Source organism: Peromyscus leucopus, chromosome 6 (genome assembly GCF_004664715.2).
Source record: "Peromyscus leucopus breed LL Stock chromosome 6, UCI_PerLeu_2.1, whole genome shotgun sequence".
NCBI lineage: Eukaryota > Metazoa > Chordata > Mammalia > Rodentia > Cricetidae > Peromyscus > Peromyscus leucopus.
This window is the reverse complement of record NC_051068.1, coordinates 117992152-118016416: the sequence shown is the minus strand read 5'-3', so window position 1 is coordinate 118016416 and position 24265 is coordinate 117992152. Positions and strand designations below refer to the sequence as shown.

The window sequence follows — 24265 nt, the reverse complement described above, 5'->3', positions numbered from 1 at the left end:
TGAAATTTGATCTTGGCTGGAAAATGGAAGCTTACAGGCTATCACTATTTCTAGTGTTAAAAATTAATGACAGCCACACCTCCTTTAAGCCTCCGGTTCTCACTCTGTACCCAGCATCATAACCCCCTGGAGAATAAGATTACTAGGTAACATCCTCCAGGTTAGAACAGTGTGACTCATGTCACACCTCAGCCCTGGGCAGGCTGAGGTTCTCGTCCATCTTGACCTAGACAAGGTTAGCTCAAGGGCGAAGATCTGTGCCTGCAGAGGAAATGTATCGGTACTGCAGCAGCTCAGGGGAGGACACTGACGGACTCCAATCCACTCCCACATCCAGTCGAACTCCAGTGATCTGTACCGTGTACAGGGGCACTCCAGTCTGAAAGAGTGCAACTCAGATCCCTTCTAGCTTTGAAATCCTAACAATGTTGATTCTGAAGAGAAAATAAAAAACAAAAGCCAGTCATTCACAATCAAGATAGAGCTTCTAACTCACTTCTCCCTCAAAATACAGCTTTAAAATTCTGGTTAAAATTGGACACAAGTGAAAGCATTGTTAGCAATTCTCAATTTAAAAAAAAAAATGACAAACTGCACAAAACCATGCAAACCAACTGCTTCAGTATTCTGAAAAATGGTCTATAATATATAAGGCAAGAAGCTTTTAAGGGCAATTACTGAACTTGGGATAAGAGGTGGAACTGGCATTGTAGCCTAAAGCAGTCCCTACAGCATCATTCTCCAGGGGCATCAGCCAATCAATGCAGCAGGCCCCTGGGTGGGAGTCATGGCAACCAGCCCATTGGTGCTGGAGGAGAATGACTGGGCTTGAAGCAGAGTATAAAACAGCACCATGCCTTTGGCTCAACCGCAACAATAACAACCGCAGTGGGCAATTGGTGTGAAGGTCAATGCCACAGCTGCCTTTAGCTCAGATCCCAGCTCACATTGGTATTGGTCAGCTAAACACGAGTCATGAGTAGCAGCTCTCACCTCTCCTAATCCCCAAATGATCTTCCCTGACATTTTTCCTCCTCTCATTATCCACACAACCTCTGTTCCTCACTAACTCACCAACAAGATGAGTACTTTAAGCATGCTGAGTCCAGTGCAAACAGCCTGTACTTGATGTTTTCGGTGGGGAAGTTACTCTGGCAAGCCAGGGGTCTATTTTATTTACTTCTTGGAACTTAGTAGATAATGTTATGAAACAGCTGAGTTCCAGACAAAACAGACTTTATTTCAAGTATTAATACAAATATAAATGCACATATATGTATACATACTATGTTCAATATAGAGTGGAAGACTAGAGACACTGCCTTAGTTACTTGTCTCATTGCTGTGACTTTGGTTCCTAGTTTGAGGGCACAGGCCATCCTGATGAGAGAGGCATAGCTGTGGGAGCTTGCAGCTGGTTGGTCACATGACATCTACAGTCAGGAAGCCATTAATGATGAACACTGGCCCTGAGTTAACTCTCCCATGGAAGGGTGGCGCCCATGGTGGGAGCGAGCCTTTGCATCTCAATCTAATTTAGATAATCTTTCACAGCAAGCCTGGAGCATTGTATCCTAAGTGATTCTAGATCCTGTCAAGTTGACATTAACTATCACAAACAGCTCGGATAAGAGCCTGGAATATTGTCATTTCTTTTGATTCTTATAACACTGGGGCCAGGGGACCGACTCATCTTTCCTACTCACAAATCCTCCGTTGTTACCTTCCAATGCAGGCCTCATCTTAGGTTGCTGAGGAAAAACAGGACTTCATAAAACTAGTCCACACAATTGTCAAATGGGACTCCCCTATGCCAATTCAGGTGATAAGTTGCAGAAAGAACAGTAGTAATGAGCATTAAGGTTGTTTAAAGGGAGTCCTCCCTTTTATTCTTTGCTGATGTTGCTTCTGTTTTGTTTCTTGAAACAAAGCTTTGCTTTGTAGTCCGGGCTGACGCCCAATTTGGCTGCAATCATTGTACCTCAGCCGCCTAGGTCCTGGGATTACAGGCCTAAACCACCATGCCCAGCTCCTGACCTTTCTTATTATTTTATTTATCATATTTTACTTAAAATCCATACAACATATTCTTCTTAAAGATCTTAATAAGGACTGAACACACTTTTTACTCTTGGGAGAAGACCATTCATGCTTATAATATAAAATACGCAAAAGAAATATGAAAAAGAAATTTCCCTTTGACTAAACAAACATCTACACAATATATCTCTCTATAAATATGTCTTATTTAATTTTTACTTTATAAATATATATACATACACACTTATGGGTGTTTTGCTTGCATGTATTTCTGTGTACAAGGTACATGCTTGGTGCCCATGGAGGCCAGAAAAGGGTGTTGGATCCCCTAGAACCGTAGTTACATATGGCTGTTAGTGCTGGGAATCAAACCTGAGTCCTCTAAGGGAGGCTCAAGAGCTAACCCTCTACCCCCACACACACACATACACAAATATTCCTTTAAAATTAATCATTTTAAATAACAGTTGCAAAATGCTTCCATTCAATTTTATTGTTTCTACTTTCTCAACTTGAGCACAGAAGCACCACTTGACAATACCCATTGTCAGCTGTTCCTGGGTTATATTACTTTGACAACGAGCATGGAGGTAATAGAGTTACTTGGTAAATGAAATATTTACATTCCCAGAAAGGAAGCAAGCACACTCAAATAGAGTGTGCCATGATGGGCAGTGGCAAGTTTTAATTTACTTTCTAGATTATACTGACTCAGTGTGGTGATACTAAATTTGAAATGTTATTTGCAAGTAACATACCTCATAACACAAGAGTAAGTTATTGTCTCTGTATATTTAAATCATCACTTTATGAAAAACTGACTTTATTGTGATTAAATTAGCAAAATGAGCATATAAAATTACTGAAATAAACTGAAAACAACTTAAGTTGTTACTTCACCTGAAGATAGTCTGTGGTCTCTAGACCATCAGTCAAAAGATTCTGGAAAGTGGCCACAAAGCATTGAAAGTGCCTTGATTATGTCATCTATGTATGCCTGAGGTTAAGGATTCCACTTTCAGAAGCTAGTCCTGAGAAAAGCATCTACAGTGTTGGAGCATGCCAACCCACTCTTTAAAATACCAGATGAGGAGCTAGAGAGTTGGCTTGGCAGTTAAGAGAACTAGCTGCTCATGCAGAGGACCCAGATTCTGTTCCCAGCACCCACAAGGCAGCTCACAAGTACCTGTAACTACAGTTCCAGGAATCTAATGCCCTCTTCTGGCCTCCATAGACACTACTCCACACCTATGGTGTATATATATGCATGCAGGCTAAACATTCATACCCATTAAAAATAAATGAACTAATTAAAAATTATAAAATAAAAAGAAAAGTAGCAAACTGAAAACAATCTAAATGTACTCAAATAATTTCTATAGTAAATAATAGGTTATCATGTGGTTATTAAAATGGGCTATGAAAAGCTTTCACTGGTTTGAGAAGATATAATTATTTGAGCAAGGCAATGAATGATTCATATGAAATGAAATAATATTTATTTTTCTATGAATAGATGAATGAATTGTAAAGCTTAATATTTACTTTGATTTACTAGCTCTGAGTAAATATGCCATTTCTATCCATCTATATTACAGCAATATGAAAATAATCACGAATCATATGCCAGGATGGATTTTAATAAACTGTATCAATAAAGACCTGTTTTAATAGTGAACAAATTTGGATTCTTCCAGAAGACTGATTCCTAAGTAGTACAAAAGGATTATGATTGTGAGTCACAGCATTCTGTGTTTATTTTAGTCCTTGAAATATTTGCTAAACCACCTCTGAGGTTAACACTTCCAGAGTAAATCAAAATGTAAACAAGCTGATCCCAGATTCCAGGTATTCTAGCCAAGCCTGAGATCATCATGCAAAAATAACTAACAGGGAAGTTACAAATACAATTTTTATCTGTAGGGAGTGCGGCCCACGCTGCAGTCAGAGCAAAGGAGGAACACGCAGACATCCTGAATTCATCTAAAAGATTTTTCCCCATTAAAGATGAAAAGAAAGAAAGCACACCGCTGAAATCAATGTGCAAGTGGTTTGTTTTCTAGGTCCTGGTTTGAGTTTTCTTTCCCATGTCACGTTTGAGAAATCACCAGGAAGTAGGTGACAACTAAGACATTTACAAATATTACAAAAACTAAGATGTGATCAGGGATAGAGCTCAGCCAGAGTTCTCGCTCAGTGTGCACAAGGCTCGGAGTTAGATACTTAGTAGTCAGAGGAAGAGGAAGAGAGAAAAGGGAGGAAGAGGAAAGAAACTTTGAAGACATGAGACATGATTCTTCTTACCCTCTTGTTAGCCTTAGTTCATGTTCCTTGGAAGCAAGGATTCAAATACAAGTAGTATGGGGAAGTTACAGGAAATGCTGCCAATGGGAGCCGAGAAGGGAGACAAGGAAGGAAAGGCAATACAAAGGGTGTGCTCCACTGTCAGCAGCTAGAGCTTAGTCCCCTAGGAAACTGCGACAATCAGCATAAAGCACACAGTTTCAGAGTCAGTGCATCCAACATCAATCATTAGTTGAGCATTACTGAGGAGAGATGCAGTAATTAACTCACACCACCTCCTGATCTCAGACAGTAGAGAACAGGGGATGCATGGAGAAGGTCAGGAATGGCAAAGAACCCCCAGTCCCAAGGCCTCCAGGAGTGCCTTAAACACCCTCATGTAAAGAAAGACACACCAGCAATGCACGGAAGCAGGAGAGTACACTGAAGTGCTAAGACACTGGGGACAATGAGCAGGGCACCAAGGGCATTGGCTCAACACTGGCCCTAAACATAACCCTAATTATGAGATACTAGAAATGAGATCTTTGAAAAAGATGAGACCTCTGTCTTCATGAATGGGTGAGCATTTCATGCAATTGGTAGATTAATAGATCAATGGTTTATTCAAGAGAGGGTCAGGTATAAAAGACACTGCCTACTTCAAAGAAACTGATTCCTACACAAAGACTCTTTCAATATGCACCATTTTTTTTTCATTCCTTGATGTGAGTGATCAATGAGCATCCATTCCTGTTGTTCTATATATGAGCATTTCTATGGTGTCAGTGTTTTAGATTCTTGCCATTGGAGAATTGTGTGGTTTTATCCCATCCATGCTGTGACTGGTCAATCCTTAGTAACACAGCTAATGAATCTCCCTTTGCATGCTGATTGCTGTGTGGATCATTCTTGCTAAAGAGTCTGCTAAAGCCATAGGCCCATTTTTAATGGGATTTGTTTTGTTAAATCTCATGAATTCTTTGAATATTCTGGATGAAAAGTCTTTTCTGATGTGACAGGCAGTCATCAGAGGCAAGAGAACAATGTGGAGATTCCAAGGTCATGGACATCAGGAGAATAGCAAGAACACAGTATGTTCTCTCTGTTGCTGAGGCTGCACATTGGGAACTTGTTTCTTACCTCTCCAGGACCATCATGCAGACAGACACTTGAGATCTTAGAGAGATCAGAGAGAAGAGACTTGAGAGAGAGAGAGAGAGAGAGAGAGAGAGAGAGAGAGAGAGAGAGAGAGAGAGACCAGAAGGAAGTCATCTTACTTCAAAAGTTAAGGTGATGACTATTTTTGAGACAGCAATACAAAAAGTCAGATTACTAAGACTCAACTAGATAAGAAATGAGGACCTTCAAGAAGTGAAGGAAAAAATAAGAATTTTACAACGAATGTGGATAAAGCAGGAGCAGAGGGAGACAATTTCAAAACTCTGGTCATGTTTTGGGGCAGGAGATTGAAGACAATCGAAAATAAAGGAGACACGAGCATATGGTGGACTAGTAAGGGGTTATAGTCTGGACACAGCAGCCTCCTTTGTTCGCGTCTTGTCCCCAGGCGCTCAGACCCTTAAAAAGCAGAGTAGAACAGCTGCAACTATTTGACTGTGCAAAGAAAGCTTGCTGATCCCTGAAATGGGGACACTGGGGACCACTGGGAACTAGAAGGACATGGAATTAACAGAAGCAGAAGGAGGAGAAGCATGTGATTATGAAAAGATTTAAAGAGGGCAACCGGGATGTGAAAAGACAGTTCTCTGTGCTGGGGAAGCAACCAAATATCTGGTAGCCATAGATAAACCAAAGATGGGCCTTAAGGCTCAGGAAAGTAAGCCAATGATGATCATATAGATACCTATTATTTCTTCTAATGATGACCCTGCTTCTATAGAAATGACTAATTGAATGTGACATCCCTACCAGACATTGCCATCTAGATGTTCTTGATGCCACTGCAAACTGAGTGTCAAGAACCAGTCCGTGACCTTGACACTTTCCTCTGCCCCAACACTTAAAAATCCCATCACCAAACTCTGAGTTCTCTATGACCAGGGCATCTCAGAACTCACCCTTACTTGTTTCCACCTCAAATCCTAGTTGTCATCCTCTCTCACTTGGACTATTTACTAAGTTCCTAACAGAAGTATTTCCATCTACTCAGTTTTTCCAATCTGTTTTCTTCAACGAAATGCAGGACTCCAGAATATAAATCAAATATTACTCTTCCATCCTCCCTCCCCACTCCTTAACTAACCACCCTCCAGCTGGCTTGCATAGTTTTGATGGCTTTCTGATGCTCACATGAAAATACGGCGCAGCCTAACTAAAAATGATCTTTCATAGAATGGTGCAATGAAGCTAATATTTCCTAGAAGTCCCATCTTTGCCTGGATTCAGGCTAGCGACGGCCATTGAATAAATAAGCACGTATTTTTTACGATTTCCATTATGCTCTGAGGGTAACTATAGGGGAGTATGCACTGTTCCATCCCCCACATGCTGGCACTGCTCTGCTTCTGTCCTTGATTGCACAGGGCAGCATCTTAATGTGAAGTTTCCCTAGATTTTACAGGGTCTTCTTTTTCAGCCTCTCTAAACATGGTACATCCAGGCTCCCTCGGACAGGCACATATGTATATGGCTCCATGGCTCATGGAGGTCAACAATACTGTCGGGATTACATACAGTAGAGTCTGACAAAGGCTAGTTTTGACCTGTGCTTCCCAAGTCATCATGTCCAGGTGCTGTAATCTGATTGACAGCCCTATTGACTTACCACAAGATCCAAAGACACAAGAACTTGATGATTTCCTTCTAATTCCTACAACCAAATACTTCACTCTGAATGCTTGTGGAATGCCATTTTCAAAGGCTCCCCTCCCTGGTGGAACATCCATCAGATCTAACTGCCTGTTTCCCTCAAGTCTTTCCAGTAAGACCCTGAGCCACATTCCTTTTCACTGTGTTCCAATCACTTGTCTCTTCCAACTTATACAGACTTTGCACATCCCATTCTTTCCATCTAGAAGACAAGTCCTCCTATCCCTAGCTTATGTTCAGGTAGAACTCACATCCTAATATTCTCATATAGCCTTTGGTCCCTTTCAAGCCTAATTCTAGCCCTCTCTGGTAAACTATAAACTTACAAATAAAAGGACTGTCTTGGCTTCTGCTCACATATTCCAAACACACAGAAAAGCACCTGGAGCATGCTAAGTGCCAGACAGGTACTTATTGAATGAGTGGATGGGTGAACATGAGCACTGTGTTGAGTGTTTAAATAGGTTATGTAATAAAAATCTAACCCCCCTTTGAATCTTACACCATTACTATTTCTATTCTGCAGATAAACATGATAATGCATATTGCAGGCACTAAGACTGGCATCTTATCACTTGTAAGCAAAGAATTTTACTTTACCATTCACAGGCTTAATCTCTATGTCCTCTACAATACCAAAAAGCTTATTCAGTAAAGAGTTTCCCCTTCAGCTTACAAGGGATGGAGAGAAGAATAATTAAGTATGTCATGTAAAGCCATTCTGGGTTTTATAGGACCCAATTATAACACCAGTTCTCTGCAAACCCCACCCCCAAAAGGACCCATTCCTTCTGCTACAGGCCAGATGCATCCCTATTATGTTCCAAATTCATAGTCCCTACCATGGCTGACCTCCATATTGAATTCTTAATATGCATTGCCTTCCCCACCCTGTTCAACCCCAGATACCAGTAAAGCTGGTTTCAAGACATAACAGCTCTAAAAAGAACAACATACAGTTGTACTCTCATGACCAAGAACTCCATTGCTGTGGATATCACTCTATGTAAATAAAACACTGATGGCCAATGACCAGGCAGGAGGTAGGTGGGACAAGGAGAGAGGAGAATTCTGGGAAGCGGAAGGCTGAGAGAGAGACACTGCAGCCACGACCAGGAGAAGAGCATGTAGAGACGCCGGTAAGCCACCAGCCACGTGGCAAGCTATAGATTTATAAAAATGGGTTAATTTAAGATAAAAGAACAGTTAGCAAGAAGCCTGCCACGGCCATACAGTTTATAAGTGATATAAGCGTCTGAGTGATTATTTTATAAGTGGATTGTGGGACTGCGGGGCTTGGGGAACCTGGAGAGAAGCCCTCCAGCAACAAATGGCGCCCAACGGCTCGAGTTTCCACCTTAAACCTGAGAATATTTAATAACCAATTCTAAACAGAGCCAAAACCAGGTTCCTGCTTCTTGTCTCATACGGCAGCTAGATGCGGCAAAACGCAAGTTTGGACACTGGCGGGTTCCTGCGGGTGCGTCTGACCGGCAGTATGGCGGAAATGAGGCATCTGCCAGCGGCAAATTAAGCTGTGTGGTAGATTTAGTCTTTACTATTATTTAAAAAAAAAAAAAAGAGGTTTCTGGGCTACACGCTGCTTTGATAAAAGCTTAGACCCACTATTTCTGAGACTTGATGACTCCCAGAGCTGGCGGAAAACCTACCACTGCCATGTTGGGAAGCTGAAGTGGGCGGAGCCAGGAGCCACAGCTCCGTTTCAGGCTTACAATGGTACAGTTTAAAGCAATAGGCTCAAGGCTCAAGGTAATATAAAACATAAGCCACATAAAGATGGCTACCACACAGAGAATCTGGATTATGTTCTCTTTGATATTCATAACTAAAGAAAAACATTTGATTACAAAACCTGTTGAGTTATGCCAAAATGTATATTTTAAAGGTACCTTGACTTCAAAATTTGGATATAAGGATATGTTACTTTGGAAAAGAGGTTCTGCTTTTGTTTCCACAGAAAGCCAGAGGCTGTGGACTTGTTCCAGATTAAGATACATCAGGTTTCACCAGCCAAGACCCCCTGAAAGGACTCCGATGACACCATGGCCCAGATGATCCAACATACAGATCGGTTTCAAGGCAACTGGTTCACACAATACAGCCTCACGGACTACCCCATAGGTCTAAAATTTTCTTTGCATCCCCATAAGATACAGCGCCCCCTCCAGCAGGAAGTAGTAAGAGATGCTACGCCCAAATTCCCAAATATACCAAGCTGGCTTTAGAGGTGGAATTGGCTCACTCCCCCTCTAAACCCAGACATATTGCTTTAAAAAAAAAAAAATGGTTAAGTGATTCTTGTGTCCCAAATCAGAAGAGCCCTCTGGTGTGGGACAGAGAAAAACCAATATTTTTATTTAAAACAGGTTGATTATAAATGTGATCTCTTTCTAAAAAAGAAAAGGGGATATGATATGGATATATAGGATATGGAGATGATAAGATAAAAGGGTAGATTAATGAACCTACTTTTAAAGAACAACTTGTTTAAAATGTTTTACATTGGTATAGATTTTAGTTTATGTTTAAAATGTTTTACATTGGTATAGATTTTAGTTTATGTTTAAAATGTTTTACATTGGTATAAATTTTGGTTTGTTGATACAAACTTGAGGTTAATTTTGTTATACTGTATATATATATATTTCTATTCTTGTTTGAGATATTATGTTTATGTAACTCATTTAAAATTGTAATGGATAATTAAAAATAGATTAATAATTAGTCATCTATGATAATCATATTTGTAGCCATGTTAGTTAAGTCTTCTAGGTATACATAGATATATTTCAGATAGATAGGTAATCTTCAAACACTTCATAGACCTAGAGAATATGGCATTTAAATAACTTAGAATTCTGTTGACATGAGACACAATTGCTCCTGGCTGCACCAATTGATCCCGAGAGAATGTTGGGCTTCTAAGACATTTCCATTTGGAAATTTGTCTTTTGGCACAAAATGGCCTACTGGGCAAAGAACTGCCCTTGCCTTGATGGCTGACAGTACAAATGCAATGCTGTCCTTTCTGGATAAGTGGGACACAAGGAAAGCGACCACTGTACTCTGCCAAGACAGGGTAAGATGGTCTCTTAAAATTCCTGCTTCTAAAAATGGTCTGTCAGATACTCTAGGCCTGTAGCCAATTTGAATGCACCAACAATGCTGAGAAACATTAGGTGACTGTCCAGGCTGCCAGCTGTCTTGGTCTACTCTTGCAAGATTCCCGGAAGTTGCTTGCATCCGTCTACCATTTCTCAGGTACCATTATGTTCCTTCTCAGGTCTTTGATGTGGTTGAAGGCTAGATAGTCGTAATTTCCTCAGTTATGATAAAAGATAAGTTAGCTATAAAACCTTAAACTCACAAATATAAGATAGATAGGACATCTTCTTTAATATTGTAACTATAATTCTTGCTCGGTAATTGTTTTGTTATATGTAATTTTACCATGTTAAAGTTAAAACCTTCCTTTTTTAAAAAAAAAGAAGAAAGGGGAAGTGCTGTGGATATCACTCTATGTAAATAAAACACTGATGGCCAATGACCAGGCAGGAGGTAGGTGGGACAAGGAGAGAGGAGACTTCTGGGAAGCGGAAGGCTGAGAGAGAGACACTGCAGCCACAACCAGGAGAAGAGCATGTAGAGACGCCAGTAAGCCACCAGCCACGTGGCAAGCTATAGATTTATAAAAATGGGTTAATTTAAGATAAAAGAACAGTTAGCAAGAAGCCTGCCATGGCCATACAGTTTATAAGTGATATAAGCGTCTGAGTGATTATTTTATAAGTGGATTGTGGGACTGCGGGGCTTGGGGAACCTGGAGAGAAGCCCTCCAGCAACACTCCATGTCTTCTTTTATATTAGCATTGACCTAAAATTCTCAAACTCTTTATTAAAACATAATAACAAATAGTAAAAGACTTATATCATATACTATTTATATGTGAAAGTTCTCCAAAAGAATGTAGTTAGCTTTTCACAGAGAAATGGAAATACTTTAAAGGAGAAAAGCAAATGGGAGGTGGATGGAAGGGATTGTGGATAAATTCAAGCCTATTTTATCAGTCACACAGGAATGATTGATTTTATTAGCACCTTTGAGATGTTTTATTATTAATCATAATTAAGTCATTGAGCCTCTGGCAATGTTGTTTAAAAATCTACCTGTAATACATGCTATAGTTCAACTTTTAAATGCAAAAGACCCATGTGGTTCCACAGTGTCAAGGGGATAATTTGAAAATTAGAAGGGGTACATAAGACTGCAGATAATCATACTGACAATACATATCAGTCTCTGCAAGATGTAACTCTGAATACTTCTCACACATTCTAAAATTCAACTTGGATGGATTATTTCTGGCTTGGGGTTATCACCTTGGAGAACTCTGAAAACAAACGACCCTTCATTTAAAGATTAGATTCAGAAAAGTCCCCATTCTCTATGAACAAAAAGAATGCATTTCTATTGCTATGGAGTGAATTAAACTGCATCCTAACAAAGGCTAAAAAAGTATAGGACTAAACCGGGTGGTGGTGGCGCACGCCTTTAATCCCAGCACTCGGGGGGCAGAGGCAGGTGGATCTCTGTGAGTTCGAGGCCACCCTGGGCTACCAAGTGAGTTCCAGGAAAGGCGCAAAGCTACACAAGAGAAACTCTGTCTCGGAAAACAAAAAAAAAAAAAAAAAAAGTAAAGGACTAGGCATTTCTCTAGACTTACAGCTCTTCAGTCATGATCCCATAGTGTCAGAGGAAATAATCTAATTATAGTGACAGCAACATGAGACCATAGAGCAGATGCTCATACTGATATTACAATAATCTCCACCATATTCAATTATGGCCTCAATACTTTTCACAAATTTCACAAATCAACCCAACTATATACAAATACAACATATGCTCCACCACATAGTATCAATATATTCTTGCTGATATCAGGATCTTATATTTGAAGAATTTACCTATGTTATACTGGTACAGTACCTACTCTATGAGACAGTATTTAAGGTTTAAATTCTAATCTAAAATATTTAAGTTTTAAGTGTATTCTATAAACATTAGTGTAGTAGGTAGCTGTTCAAGCTGACTTTGAAGCACTGCCTCTAGCGAGGTAACAGGTAACTTCTACACCTGTCTATGACCTTGAAGTACGTGCCCCTGGGGTGTGGTTGCTCAGGACCCTTAAGACCTTGGATGAACATACCTGGCTCTCTCTTCACCTCCTGGTGGTATTGGATACTGAGATCTTGGACCAGGCAAATCAGTGTGGGACACAGCTCAGCTTTCCTAGACCCTATGATAAATCTCTCATGTTTGTGATTTAACCCCCAAATCAATTCCTTTGATCATTAAATAGACTCCATGGATTTCTCACATTATCTGGTACCCCCACGTGGGAGCATTGGTAGGCCATCCATGGCCTTTTTTTAAAAATCATCCATGGCCTTTCACACACCCAGATAGCTCCCACGGATCCTACACACAGGCTTCATGGGCAGCCCATGAGATCTGCCATGTACCAGCGGCAGCTCAGATTCCTGCATTCTAACTGTGCATGTACCACTCCCTCCCTTCTGGGTCCCACATGCTATGCCAATCCATTCCCTACTTTGAGCTATTCCACAGGTACTAGAGCTTATACCCTGTGGCTCCATTCGCCACTCAGTCTTCCCTACTGTGCCTGATTGACTGAGTTCGGTCCATGCCACCGACTGCAGGAGCCCGCCTGACTCAGCTGAGTCCAGCACACAGATGCATCCCCCATCTCATACATACACAGCCAGTTGTGGTTGCACATACCAGTAGGATTTGCTCAGTAGCTCTTTAGGTCTAATACAGGTCAAGGTCTTCAGAACATGCTTCAGGACCTTGTAGCTTTAGAGCTACACCTGTGAAACCTGCTGGCTGAACATCACTATTACACCCCAAAAAAATCATCACAAGAACTGAGATACCAGCTCTTAAGGATTTCATCTAAGGTAAAATTACTCGATAATTTCACACCTTAAAACTGATTAATAAATAAACAAATTAATAAAATTTTTCTTTACAAATTTTGAATATTTCTTTAAAATGGCAGAAAATGTTACTTCTCAGAAATTTAAAAATCTTTTTGTTTGTATTAAGAATGGAAATTTACAAGACATATACAATCTTCCTGGGACATATATAATGCTCACTACAATGACAATTAGCATAGTCATTCACATCATATCATTAAAGAACTGGCTCAATGATAACAGCAAAAATGAGACATTAATGGGACTGATTGAATACTTAAATAAATGGATTCTTTCTGTGGAATCTGCTAACTTACCACAAGAACTTCAGTCCATTAATAAAAACTGTACAACCAGATTTAATTCTATTGATAATAAATATGAATACTTAATGGATAAAACATTAACTCTTCAGAGCAATGTCAATGTTATCCAGATAATTCATAATGAGGAAAGATCATTGCTAATTGATAAAATAAAGTCTATGGAATCATATGCTTCAGAAGAACATGAAAAATCTTATGACTTCATAAAATCTTTAGAACTCTTTACAACAGAGGAGGTGCAAACGTTACAACAGGCAGTAGTTACTGGATTTCAAGCTCTGGAGGAATCTCTCAGTAAAGACAACAAAGAAAATAATAAGAGGAAGGGCAAGGCCATACAAGTCATAACATTGCCAGGTAGCTCTTATACAATGGCTTATCCCATCACCATCCATGAGAAATCAACAGATGATAAACAACCTGAGCCATATGTGGAATATATCTTGCAATCTATTCGTATGAGAGATTTTTAAAAAATATTAAGGAAGCAGTGGTCACCTTGGTATACACTCAACATATGTAAAACAGATGTTAAATACGTGGCCTTCTACAAATGGAATCATACCAGATGACTGGAATCAGTTAATCTCAGCTGTTCTAGAATATAGCCAGCAGTTACAATGGAAAAGCTGGTTGAGAGAGGAAACAAGGATCCTAAAACAGCAGGGTAAAATCCGAGGTTTTGAGATCTCCCAAGATCAAATTCTTTTGATGAGCATACAATATCCTTATGCATACAGCAGCTTTAACTGCTTTGAAAAATATTCCAGAAGCAGAGAATCTAACTGAGTTATATATAAAGATTTTCCAAGGACCACAAGCACCATTTACTGATTTTATACAAAGGCTGACCATTGTTATAAACAAGACAGTATCAGACCAAGAACTAAAACAAGTATTAACTCAATCCTTAGCTTTTAACAATGCTAATACAAAATGTAAAAGGATACTTACACCTTTAAAGGTCAGATCAGTCCTGTTGGAGAAATGGATTCAATATACAAACAGTGCTCAATCTCTTAACTATGGTAAGAAGGCTTGGATAGGAAAGACGATTTCCAGAAATGTAAGGAGGCCTTGAGTTACCAAATGTTTTAACTGTAGTACACCAGGTCACATGAGAAGAAATTGTAAACAGGGTGCTCCTAGAAGCTACACTTCTTGAAGAAATAAACCAAACAGGAAACTTCAACCTTCTGGATTATGCAGAAGATGTGGCAAATTCCAACAATGGACCAATGAATGCACATCAACAATAGAAATATGAGGCAACCTTTTACTAGAAAGAAATGCCTTGGGGAGCCTCTTGCAGGCCCCCCAAATCAAATGTGGTCCAAATATTTCCAGGCACTGTGGAGGAAATTTCTCTCCAGGGCTATTAAATAACCCAGTGACTAATGTAAAGAATAATACTGCACTAGATGATAGAACAGCTCTGATAGATGAAAAACTCCAAAAAAAACACAATAAAATGAATATTTTGGCAGACTTCCATAAATGAACAAAGACCAAAGCTTAGGGTATGAATTAATGGTATTGTTCTAGAGGGCCTGGTAGACACAGGTATGGATGTAACTGTAATTACACCAAAATTACACCAATTGCATGATATCTGAATAGCCTCTTCAAGAGGTAGATGTCCAGTTTCTAGGGACTGGAACCCTATCTCAGGTAAAACAAAGTTCAAGATGGATTGAGTACATAGGGCCAGAAGGACAGAAAGGAAGTTTAAAGCCATATGTGGCAAATGTAGCAGTGAATCTTTGGGACCAAGATCTGTTACAGCAGTGGAATATCCTGATTAAAATTCCTCCAGTCACAGAAATGGAAAACAGACCAATTTATGTTTCTAGGAATAATATTATAAGATACTATAAAAGGAAGCTACCAACTGTTCAGGCTGTACACAAATAGAATACAACTGCAATTGAACTCTCAGAAGTACTGAAAGCCCTACCTTTAAAATGGCTAACTGAAAAACCTGTCTGGGTTGGACAATGGCCTGTGACAAAAGAGAAACTATAAGCTTTAGAACAACTTTTGCAAGATCAGTTAAAGAACTGAAGAATCTACCAACTCTTGGAATTCTCCTGTACTTGTTATTAAAAAGAAGTCTGGTAACTGGAGAATGCTGACAGAACTGAGAGTCATTAATAAAGTAACTTGGCCTATGGGCTTCGTACAGAATGGGATGCCCTTGTCCCCTCTGTTATCCAAAGAATGGCCTATTATAGTTATTGACTTAAAAGACTGTTTATTTACCATACCTTTACAAGAAAAGGATAGAGAAAAATTTATCTTCACAATACCTAATTATAGTAATTCCCAGTGAGTCAAGAGATATCAATGGAAGGTCCTCCCACAAGGAATGTTAAATAGCCCTACCCTGTGGCAATATTTTGTGCAAAAACCATTGGAAATGATTCATGCAAAATTTCCACAATCTATAATTTATCATTATATGGATGACATCTTATTAGCTGATCCAAAGTTAGGTACCTTAGAAAGCACATTTGAAAAAGTAAAGAAATTTTTGCCCATGTGGGGACTACAAATTGCTTCTGAAAAGATACAAAGAGGAAATTTTATTAATTGTTTAGGATATAAGATAGATCTCCAAAAAATTAGACCTCACAAGGTACAACCCAGGAGAGACTGATTGCAGACTCTTAATGATTTTCAAAAATTGTTAAGAAGCATTTCCAACTTACAAGATGTCATTGAAATATCTAAAAACTGACTGGTAAATTTGGCTAACACCCAAAAAGAGGACAAGGACTTAAATATTCCAAGAGAAGTATCAGTAGAAGATGAGAAGGAATTGGCTTTAATAGAGAATATGAGAAGCACATGTGGATCATGTGAATCCAGAACTTAACTGCATTCTAGTCATATTCCCTTCTAGAAAATCCTCCACAGGGGTTTTGATGCAAAGAGAAGATATTATATTGGGATGGATATTTCTAGCATGTAAACCAAGTAAGAAATTAAAAACTTATGTGGAAAAGATCTCTGATTTGATTCTAAAAAGAAAATTAAGACTTTATCAATTGACAGGAATGGGCCCAGCAGAAATTGTAGTACTCTTAACTAATGAGGAGATTTCCTCTTTATAGAAATATAATGAATACTGGCAAATAGCCTGCAGTAAGTTTTTGGGAGAGATTAACAATTCTTATCCCAAAAGTAAAAGAATAGAATTCATAAAAAGAACTGAATAGGTCCTTCCTCACATTGTATGGCAAAAGCCAATCTCTGGAGTCCCCACATTCTATACTGATGCAAATAAATCAGGAAAGGCAGGATATAAATCAGAAGATTTAAGTAAAGTGGTTCAAAGTCCCCACAATTCTCTACAAAAGGCAGAACTGAATGCCATTATTATAGTACTAAGGGACTTCATGGAGCCCCTCAATACAGTCACTGACTCTCAATATACAGAGAGTTGTTTTACATATTGAAACTGCTGAATTTATTTCTGATAATACAGAATTAACTTCACTATTTATACAATTACAGGAAATAATCAGAAATAGGGAATATATATGTGTATATATATATACACATATATCACATCAGACCCCATATGAGTCTGCCAGGTCCTCTAGCACAAGGTAATGATGAGATTGATCAGTTACTAATAGGTAATGTGCTGGAAGCCTCAGAATTTCATAAGAAACAACATGTGAATAGCAAGAATTTGAAGAAGGATTTCTCCATCTCTTGGCAACAAGCCAAGGAAATTGAAAAAAAAAAGTCCTACTTGTTCCTTCTATAACCAAACTCCATTACCTGCAATGAAGCAATCAAAAAGGTATACAAAAAAATTAAATTTGGCAGATGGATGTGTTTCAATTTGCAGAATTTGGAAGATTAAAATATGTACACCATACCATTGACATCTATTCAGGATTTAAATGGGCAACTCCTATGAGTTCTGAAAAAGCTGATTGTGTGATTACACACCTATTAGAAGTTATGGTTCTCATGGGAATACCTGTACAAATTAAGACTGACAATGCTCCAGCATACATCTCAAATAAAATGAGATAGCTTTTTGTGTATTACAATATAAAGCATATTAGAGGTATAACACACAATCCCACAGAACAAGCAGTCATAGAAAGATCTAACTGAACTTTAAAGGCTATGCTGAATAAACAAAAAGAGGTAACAATGACCCCTAGAAATAGATTAGATAATGCTTTATTAACCTTGAATTTTCTCAGTGCTGATGAGAAAGGAACAAGAGCTGAGGAGAGACACTGGGCACAGAAAAAAACTCATGAACTAAACCAACCGGTTTACTTCAAAGAAAGATGTGTTGACCTCATAATGAAAAGCAAGACATGTCCTACATTGGGGGAGGAGTTTTGCTTTTGTTTCTGCAGGAGAGGAAAAGCTATGGATACCGATAAAATTAATAAAGATTTGATTTGAAGAGGAGAAACCCCTCGATGAGGAGAAGTAATAGCTCATCTACCAATGTGACAACTATACAAGTTGTAAGAAATCTCAACAAACAAGGGTCAGGCAGGGTTCTGTTTTTGTCTTTACAGGATAATAGAAATACCCATCTTCCAGAAATCATAAGGCCTTGGATAACCAGATGTCTACAGCAGAAGGAAAGAACCTATTGGTACCAATATGCACAGGGTAATATCTCACTGCCTAACATCTGTAGCTCCTTAACTCTAGAAAAGTTGTGGTCTGATTCAAGCTGGCTTTGGAGTTGGAATTCTGTCTCATATCAGACGAGCCACCTGCTGTGGAACAGAAGAAAAACAGTAATCTAGGGACCATTGTCATCAAGTTTCTATTTCTTTCCATGCTTGTCCTTGCTTTCAGAGAATCCTTTCTCTATCCAAAGTAAATTAAAACTTTCTATTTTGATATTTAAAATGTTCAAGTTTTTCCACAATAAAATAATAAAAAAATAAGCCTTTCCAATAGCAATCTCTGAAATCTCTAGAAGGAAGATGGGGTTCCCTACAACAATGACTCCACCCAGTCCATAATGATGCCATGGTACCCATGAACATTACTCAACGATCAACTTTGGACTGAAACCTCTCCAGGACAGTTATAAGATGAGATGGTCCATCATACTACACTTCTAGCCAGAATCTCAGACAACCTTACCCATTACTCTAAGACTGGCTGTAGAATCTACAGCTAGCCCTATTGAGACCTAACTATCTGAGCTTCCTTATAGGACCCAATGGAGATACCATCACCCCTTGAACAGCAGGAAGCAATTCTAAGAAAATGATGTCCCTCTCCCAAAGGTTTCATTTTTTCTGGGTTATGGATAACGGTTATAAGATTGGGGGCGGAACAATAAAAATTAGACTCAGTATTCTCCTTAAGAAAATAAAAAGGGAAATGGATAAGTATAGGTTATTAAGGAAGATTATTGTATATGCTAGTAAACTAATTTAGTAAAATATCAGCCCTAAATAATTTGCACTGATATGGATTCTTGTATGTTGATACAAATGTAAACTATTTTATATTCCTATTTAAGATAATTTGTATATTGATACAAATACAAAACTATATTTGTTATATTGTACATATATTTCTTTTTTCAAGGTTCATAATTTATTGTACAAACTGAGTATTACATGATGAGTTGACATCAGCTACTTCAGGCATGGAACTTAACAGATGAGGTCAGTCATTTCAAAATCCATTTATGTTGCTTTCACAGCTGGGGTTTTTTTAGGCCTTAACTTGAAGTATAAGACCAACAAAGCAATGCCTCCATATGTGGCTAGTAGACAATTCATTCTACCTGTGAGAGTGTAAGAGTTGAAATACTTTTTAATACTAGTGAACTAGAATTGGCCATCACTTTCCAGACCAGCCATGACATCTATCTTCACCCAAATCACAAATCCCGCAGCTCTGTACATACATTTCTACTCCTATTTGAAATATCTTGTATATTGATACAAATGTAAAATTATGTTTGTCATACTGTATATATGTTAAGACATTTTGTGTATTGTTACAATTTTGAGATCATTGTCCTTTTACTGTACATTTGTTTACAGACTGTTTACCTTGTTTATATGAACCTTAGTCCTTAGGTTATTTAGGTAGATAAGACTTACAGATTTATAGTCACTCATGCTTGTCATTTCTATAGTTATGTTAGTTAGGTTGTCCAGATTTATAGATACATAGGTCATATTGATAGGTAATCTTCAAACACTTCATAGACCTAAAGAATATGGCATTTAAATAACTTACAATTCTGTTGATATGAGATGTGATCACTCCTAGCAGCACTGACCTAATCCCAAGAGAATGTTGGGCTTCTAAACACTTCATTTGGAAGTTTGTCTTCTTGGCGCATAATGGCCTGCTGGGCAAAGAACTGCCCTTGCCGTGACTGCTGACAGTACGAATGCTGTCCTTTCTGGATGAGTGGGACACAAGGAAAAGCAACTTCTGAACTCTGCCAAAACATGGTAAGATGGTCTTTCAAAATTCCTGCTTCTGAAAATGGTCTGTCAGATGTTCTAGGCCTGTAGCTAAATTGGATGCCCAATGGTGCTGGGAAACTTTAGGTGACTGACCAGGCTGCCAGCTGTCTCTGTCTACTCTCGCAAGATTCCCAAAAGTTGCTTGTGTGCATTTCCCATCTTCTCAGGTATTATATTTCTTCTCAGGTCTCTGATTGGGTTGAAGACTAATAGTTACAGTTACAATCTTCTTGTATCTTAGCTAGAACATATTAAGTACTAGATTCAGATTCTTCAGGCTAGGACAGCTTTTGGAATAATCTTTGTAATATGCCATTTACCTATGTTCTAGATTTCTCTGGATTTTAGTATGTGTCTCTTGTTTGATGTTGTTCTTGTTGGTTGTAGTTCTATTTTGTTTAGGTTGTTACCCTTTATTTCTCCTTGACAATACTTAATAATCATTCCTATTGTATATAATTTTTTAATAGGTTAGAACTTTCTTATTTAGACAAAAAGGGGAGATGTAGTGGGTAGCTGTTCTAGCTATGACCTTGAAGCACCACCCCTAGTGAGGTAACAGGTAACTGTTACACCTGACTATGACCCTGAAGTACATGCTCCTGGGACATGGATGCTTGGGACCCTTAAGACCCTTAATCATGCATTTACATGGCTCTCTCTTTGCCTCCTTGTGGTACTGGATGCTGAGATCTTGGACTAGGGAAATCAGCATTGGACATAGCTCAGCTTTCCCAGACCCTATGATAAATCTCCCATGGCAGTGAGTTAACCCCCAAATAAATTCCTTTGCTCATTATATAGACTCTGTGGATTTCTCACACTACATTGGCATAAGCCAATTGCATCATTTAAGTAATGTCATTGATATCTTAGCTCCTAAGTGTTCAAGTCAGCACTTTCCACACCACGAAGCAATGTTTTCTTTTTATGGCAGCCATATATTAATCCATTATTTGACAGGATGACAAATACAAAGCAAACATATCTTCTTCACATGGTAAGCAGCCTAAGAAAGGTGAACAACATATGTTGGTGGTGTTTATCCAAGATAACTAGACATGTGTCCAATGCCTGCCACACAATATTTTTTGCATTGCGCTCTCGGCATTACAATCAAGCTTTTACAGAGTATATGAAAGGAGCTTTAAAGAAACTGGAGCATCAATCTCAGCCCCAGATATCCTAACAAAATGGGTCTAAAACTCAGCCTGGGTCAGGGTTTCTTAAAGTTCCTTTTGTGATTCAAACACACAGCCAAGACTGAGAACCACTGTTTAAACAGATGCACTCTGCCAATTCATCCTAATGAGTTGCTTTATTGGTTCCATTGTAATGGGGAAAGCTGAAACTCAGACATTCAGTAACTTGTTGAAATGTTGGACAGCTCCATTAGAGGCTCAAACCCTTTGCAGTATGTCAGGTAGTTTCTCAGTGGCAAAGATGCCCTCATCATTGAATTGTTTCCTCATCATTGAATTGAATCATACAAATGGTCCCTTTGCATGTCTCATGTAGATATGATGGGGCCTCTCTATATATAGTGAGCTCTAGTAAATATTTTTGTCTAATTTTCTTTCATTATTAAATGCAGATCATGATCCTTAAAAGAGCATAGTTAACTTACTCAGACTCAATCAGTGTATATGTGTGTAGTTGAAACACTAGAATGGATTTTAGTACCAGGCAGTACAAGTGACTCCAAAAACAATATAGACAATTGATGTAGCCGTTGGTTGCCTCTCAGGAGCTGTAGACCTCAGTTGCTTTAAAAAAAAAAAAAAAAAAAAAAAAAAAAAAAAAAAAAAAAAAAAAAAAAAAAAAAAAAACTGTCACTTAGGACACAGGACTCAGATGATTCAAGCTGGATCTGACCTGGAAGCCTCTTTCCTGAGGTCTAGTTTCCATGGTTCCAAAAATACTATGGGAGTTGCCCAGGAAGAGAAGCAATTGAACAGTTCTGCACAGCTGCAACAAGTCAGAACCATAGCGATCACCAGCATCCATAAAGGTGCAATAAGCGGCACTCACATCTCAGTGGCAACCAACAGCTCTCCAGCTGGGCTTAAGGCCCACTCAGCAGGAGGGAAATCATGCCTGACACTGGAAATCTAGCCAGCTTTCCAGGGCTAGTAAGGTCATGTACTTAGAAAAGAATCTATGGTCGCCATTTTGTTAGACCAGCATAATTCCTTACTGAATTCTAAGTCTTGTCCTTATACACCTTATAGGTGTAGCTGCCACCCCTCATCAAAGAAGCTTCTTTTTACAGAAAATGGAGACCAACACAGGAGAACCACAACTGGACACAATGCAGAGATCAACAGATCGTGGAGAACCCAGCACCAATGGGTACATCTACATCACAGCTCCTGCATCAATGGCTCAGGGAAAATCATAGGAGAGAAACTATTTTAAGAGTCAGAATACCAGGAAGTCTGCTGTGAAACAGTCTCTCTGAGAAATTTCTACATGAACGAGATCAGAACAATGGCAACACCAATGGACATGTCAACATAAACCACCCCCAGACAAAGAACTACAGGCAACTAGTGACTTGCTGGGAAAAAGGAGAATTAGTCACTTTGAGGGATGAGCCCCCTTATTAGTTGCTCAGTGCAGAGTGGTCTGTTTTGAAAACATATACACAAACAACCATTACTAACTCAGCAAGCTATATTTGCATATACTTGTTCATAAGCATGCATACATATATACATACATATGCATATATGAGTATGTGTGTGTGTAACAAAAATAAAGAAAATCAGGATATCATCTTGGGGGGAAGCTGTGGAGGAGTGGAAAGAGGGAGGAGAGGGGGTCTGTGGTTGGTATGTAAAATGAATAAAAAATTCATAAAAAAGTTCTATAACAAAAAAAGGTATTTGCCTAAAAGTTTTTGTCCTTACTTGTCTATCTGTTTAAGATATGTAGACCAGGCTATCTTTGAACTTATTATGTCATCAAGTATGTCTCTGAACTTCGTCCTCCTGTTTCTACATTGAGATTCTAGCATCATAGGCATGTGCCACAACAGTCTATGGGTTGCTTTCATGGTGGGTAGGCATTCTGCCAACTGAGCTGCATCCCAGCAATGCTTAAAATTTATATTAAAAAGTGTGAAGTGTAAAAGAAATGTTCTAGTATATGAAGATTTTTTTAAGAAAATAAATCAAGCACCTCTACATTACCTTACCCATCACATTTCAGCGACACAAAATAAATGATTAAGAATAGAGTACTATTCGTATTTCTGAATGATCACAAAGTCCTGCTACCATTACTTCAATAGCTGGATAAGCCACATATTTTCCCAATGACAAGCGTCTTTGCTAAAGATCACACCAAAGGACAGGAAGAAAAACTTCTTTTTTAAAAAAGTTATGTTTGTCAGTGAGGGTGTGTGCATGTGAGTGCAGGACCTGTGGAGTTCAGAAAGGGTGGAAGATTGATTTCCTAGAGTTGGATAGAATTATAAGGGGTTGTAAGCTACCCAATGTGGGTGCTGGGAACTTAGTTCACTCAAAAGCTGAGCCATCTCTCTAATCCCAGAAAGACAAACTTTGAAACCAGCTTTACCAAATTGGCCACAGTTTTTACATCAGCCTATTTTATCAATTTCAATATAAATAGACTTTTCTAATCCATCTTTTCCTACTTGCTTTTAATTTAGCAGACATTTGCTGAACAGTTAACAGAATATACTAAGTTATGGATTCTCTCTATCATATCAATTATAAGAGGAAAATTACTGAAACACAATCACATGGAAGCCACTGATAATCTCTTGATCTTGACTTTTTAGCTCCTTCAAAAAAAATCTTAGGTTTATTCATCTCTATTCATTTGTCATGTTTTCTCATTTATCGAAGTTACTGAAATGCTGGGATTTTTGATAAGTCAAAATGAAGTTTGCTTTTACAATACATATTATAGATGCAAATATATGCTAATGTATGTGGCTTTGATACCTTACATTCCTGATCAACAGAAACTGCTTTATAGCAGTGATCTGAATATTAATAGAGTTAATAAATACCACTGACTGCATGTATATTCTCAACTAGAGAATATACAAACTTCAAAAACCAGCATTAAAAATTTTTATTATTATGCAAAGTAGGAATTTTAAATTATGAGGATGAAGATAAGATTTAAGTTGGAAATAACCCAGAGAACATAGACATTGCTCTGCAATAATCTATTTTAGGAATCCAAAGCACTCTGCCAGGATTTCTTGGGGGATGGGGTTATTCTACA

At 38.5% G+C, this 24265-nt stretch overlaps 1 protein-coding gene and 1 pseudogene across 2 annotated transcripts in view; both read right to left on the bottom strand.

The window, feature by feature from the left end:
• Positions 1–24265, bottom strand: part of Ttll7 (tubulin tyrosine ligase like 7) — a 141821-nt gene that overhangs the window by 102098 nt on the left and 15458 nt on the right. The gene's annotated exons all lie outside the window — the stretch shown is intronic.
• Positions 19063–19609, bottom strand: LOC114698262 (annotated as a pseudogene).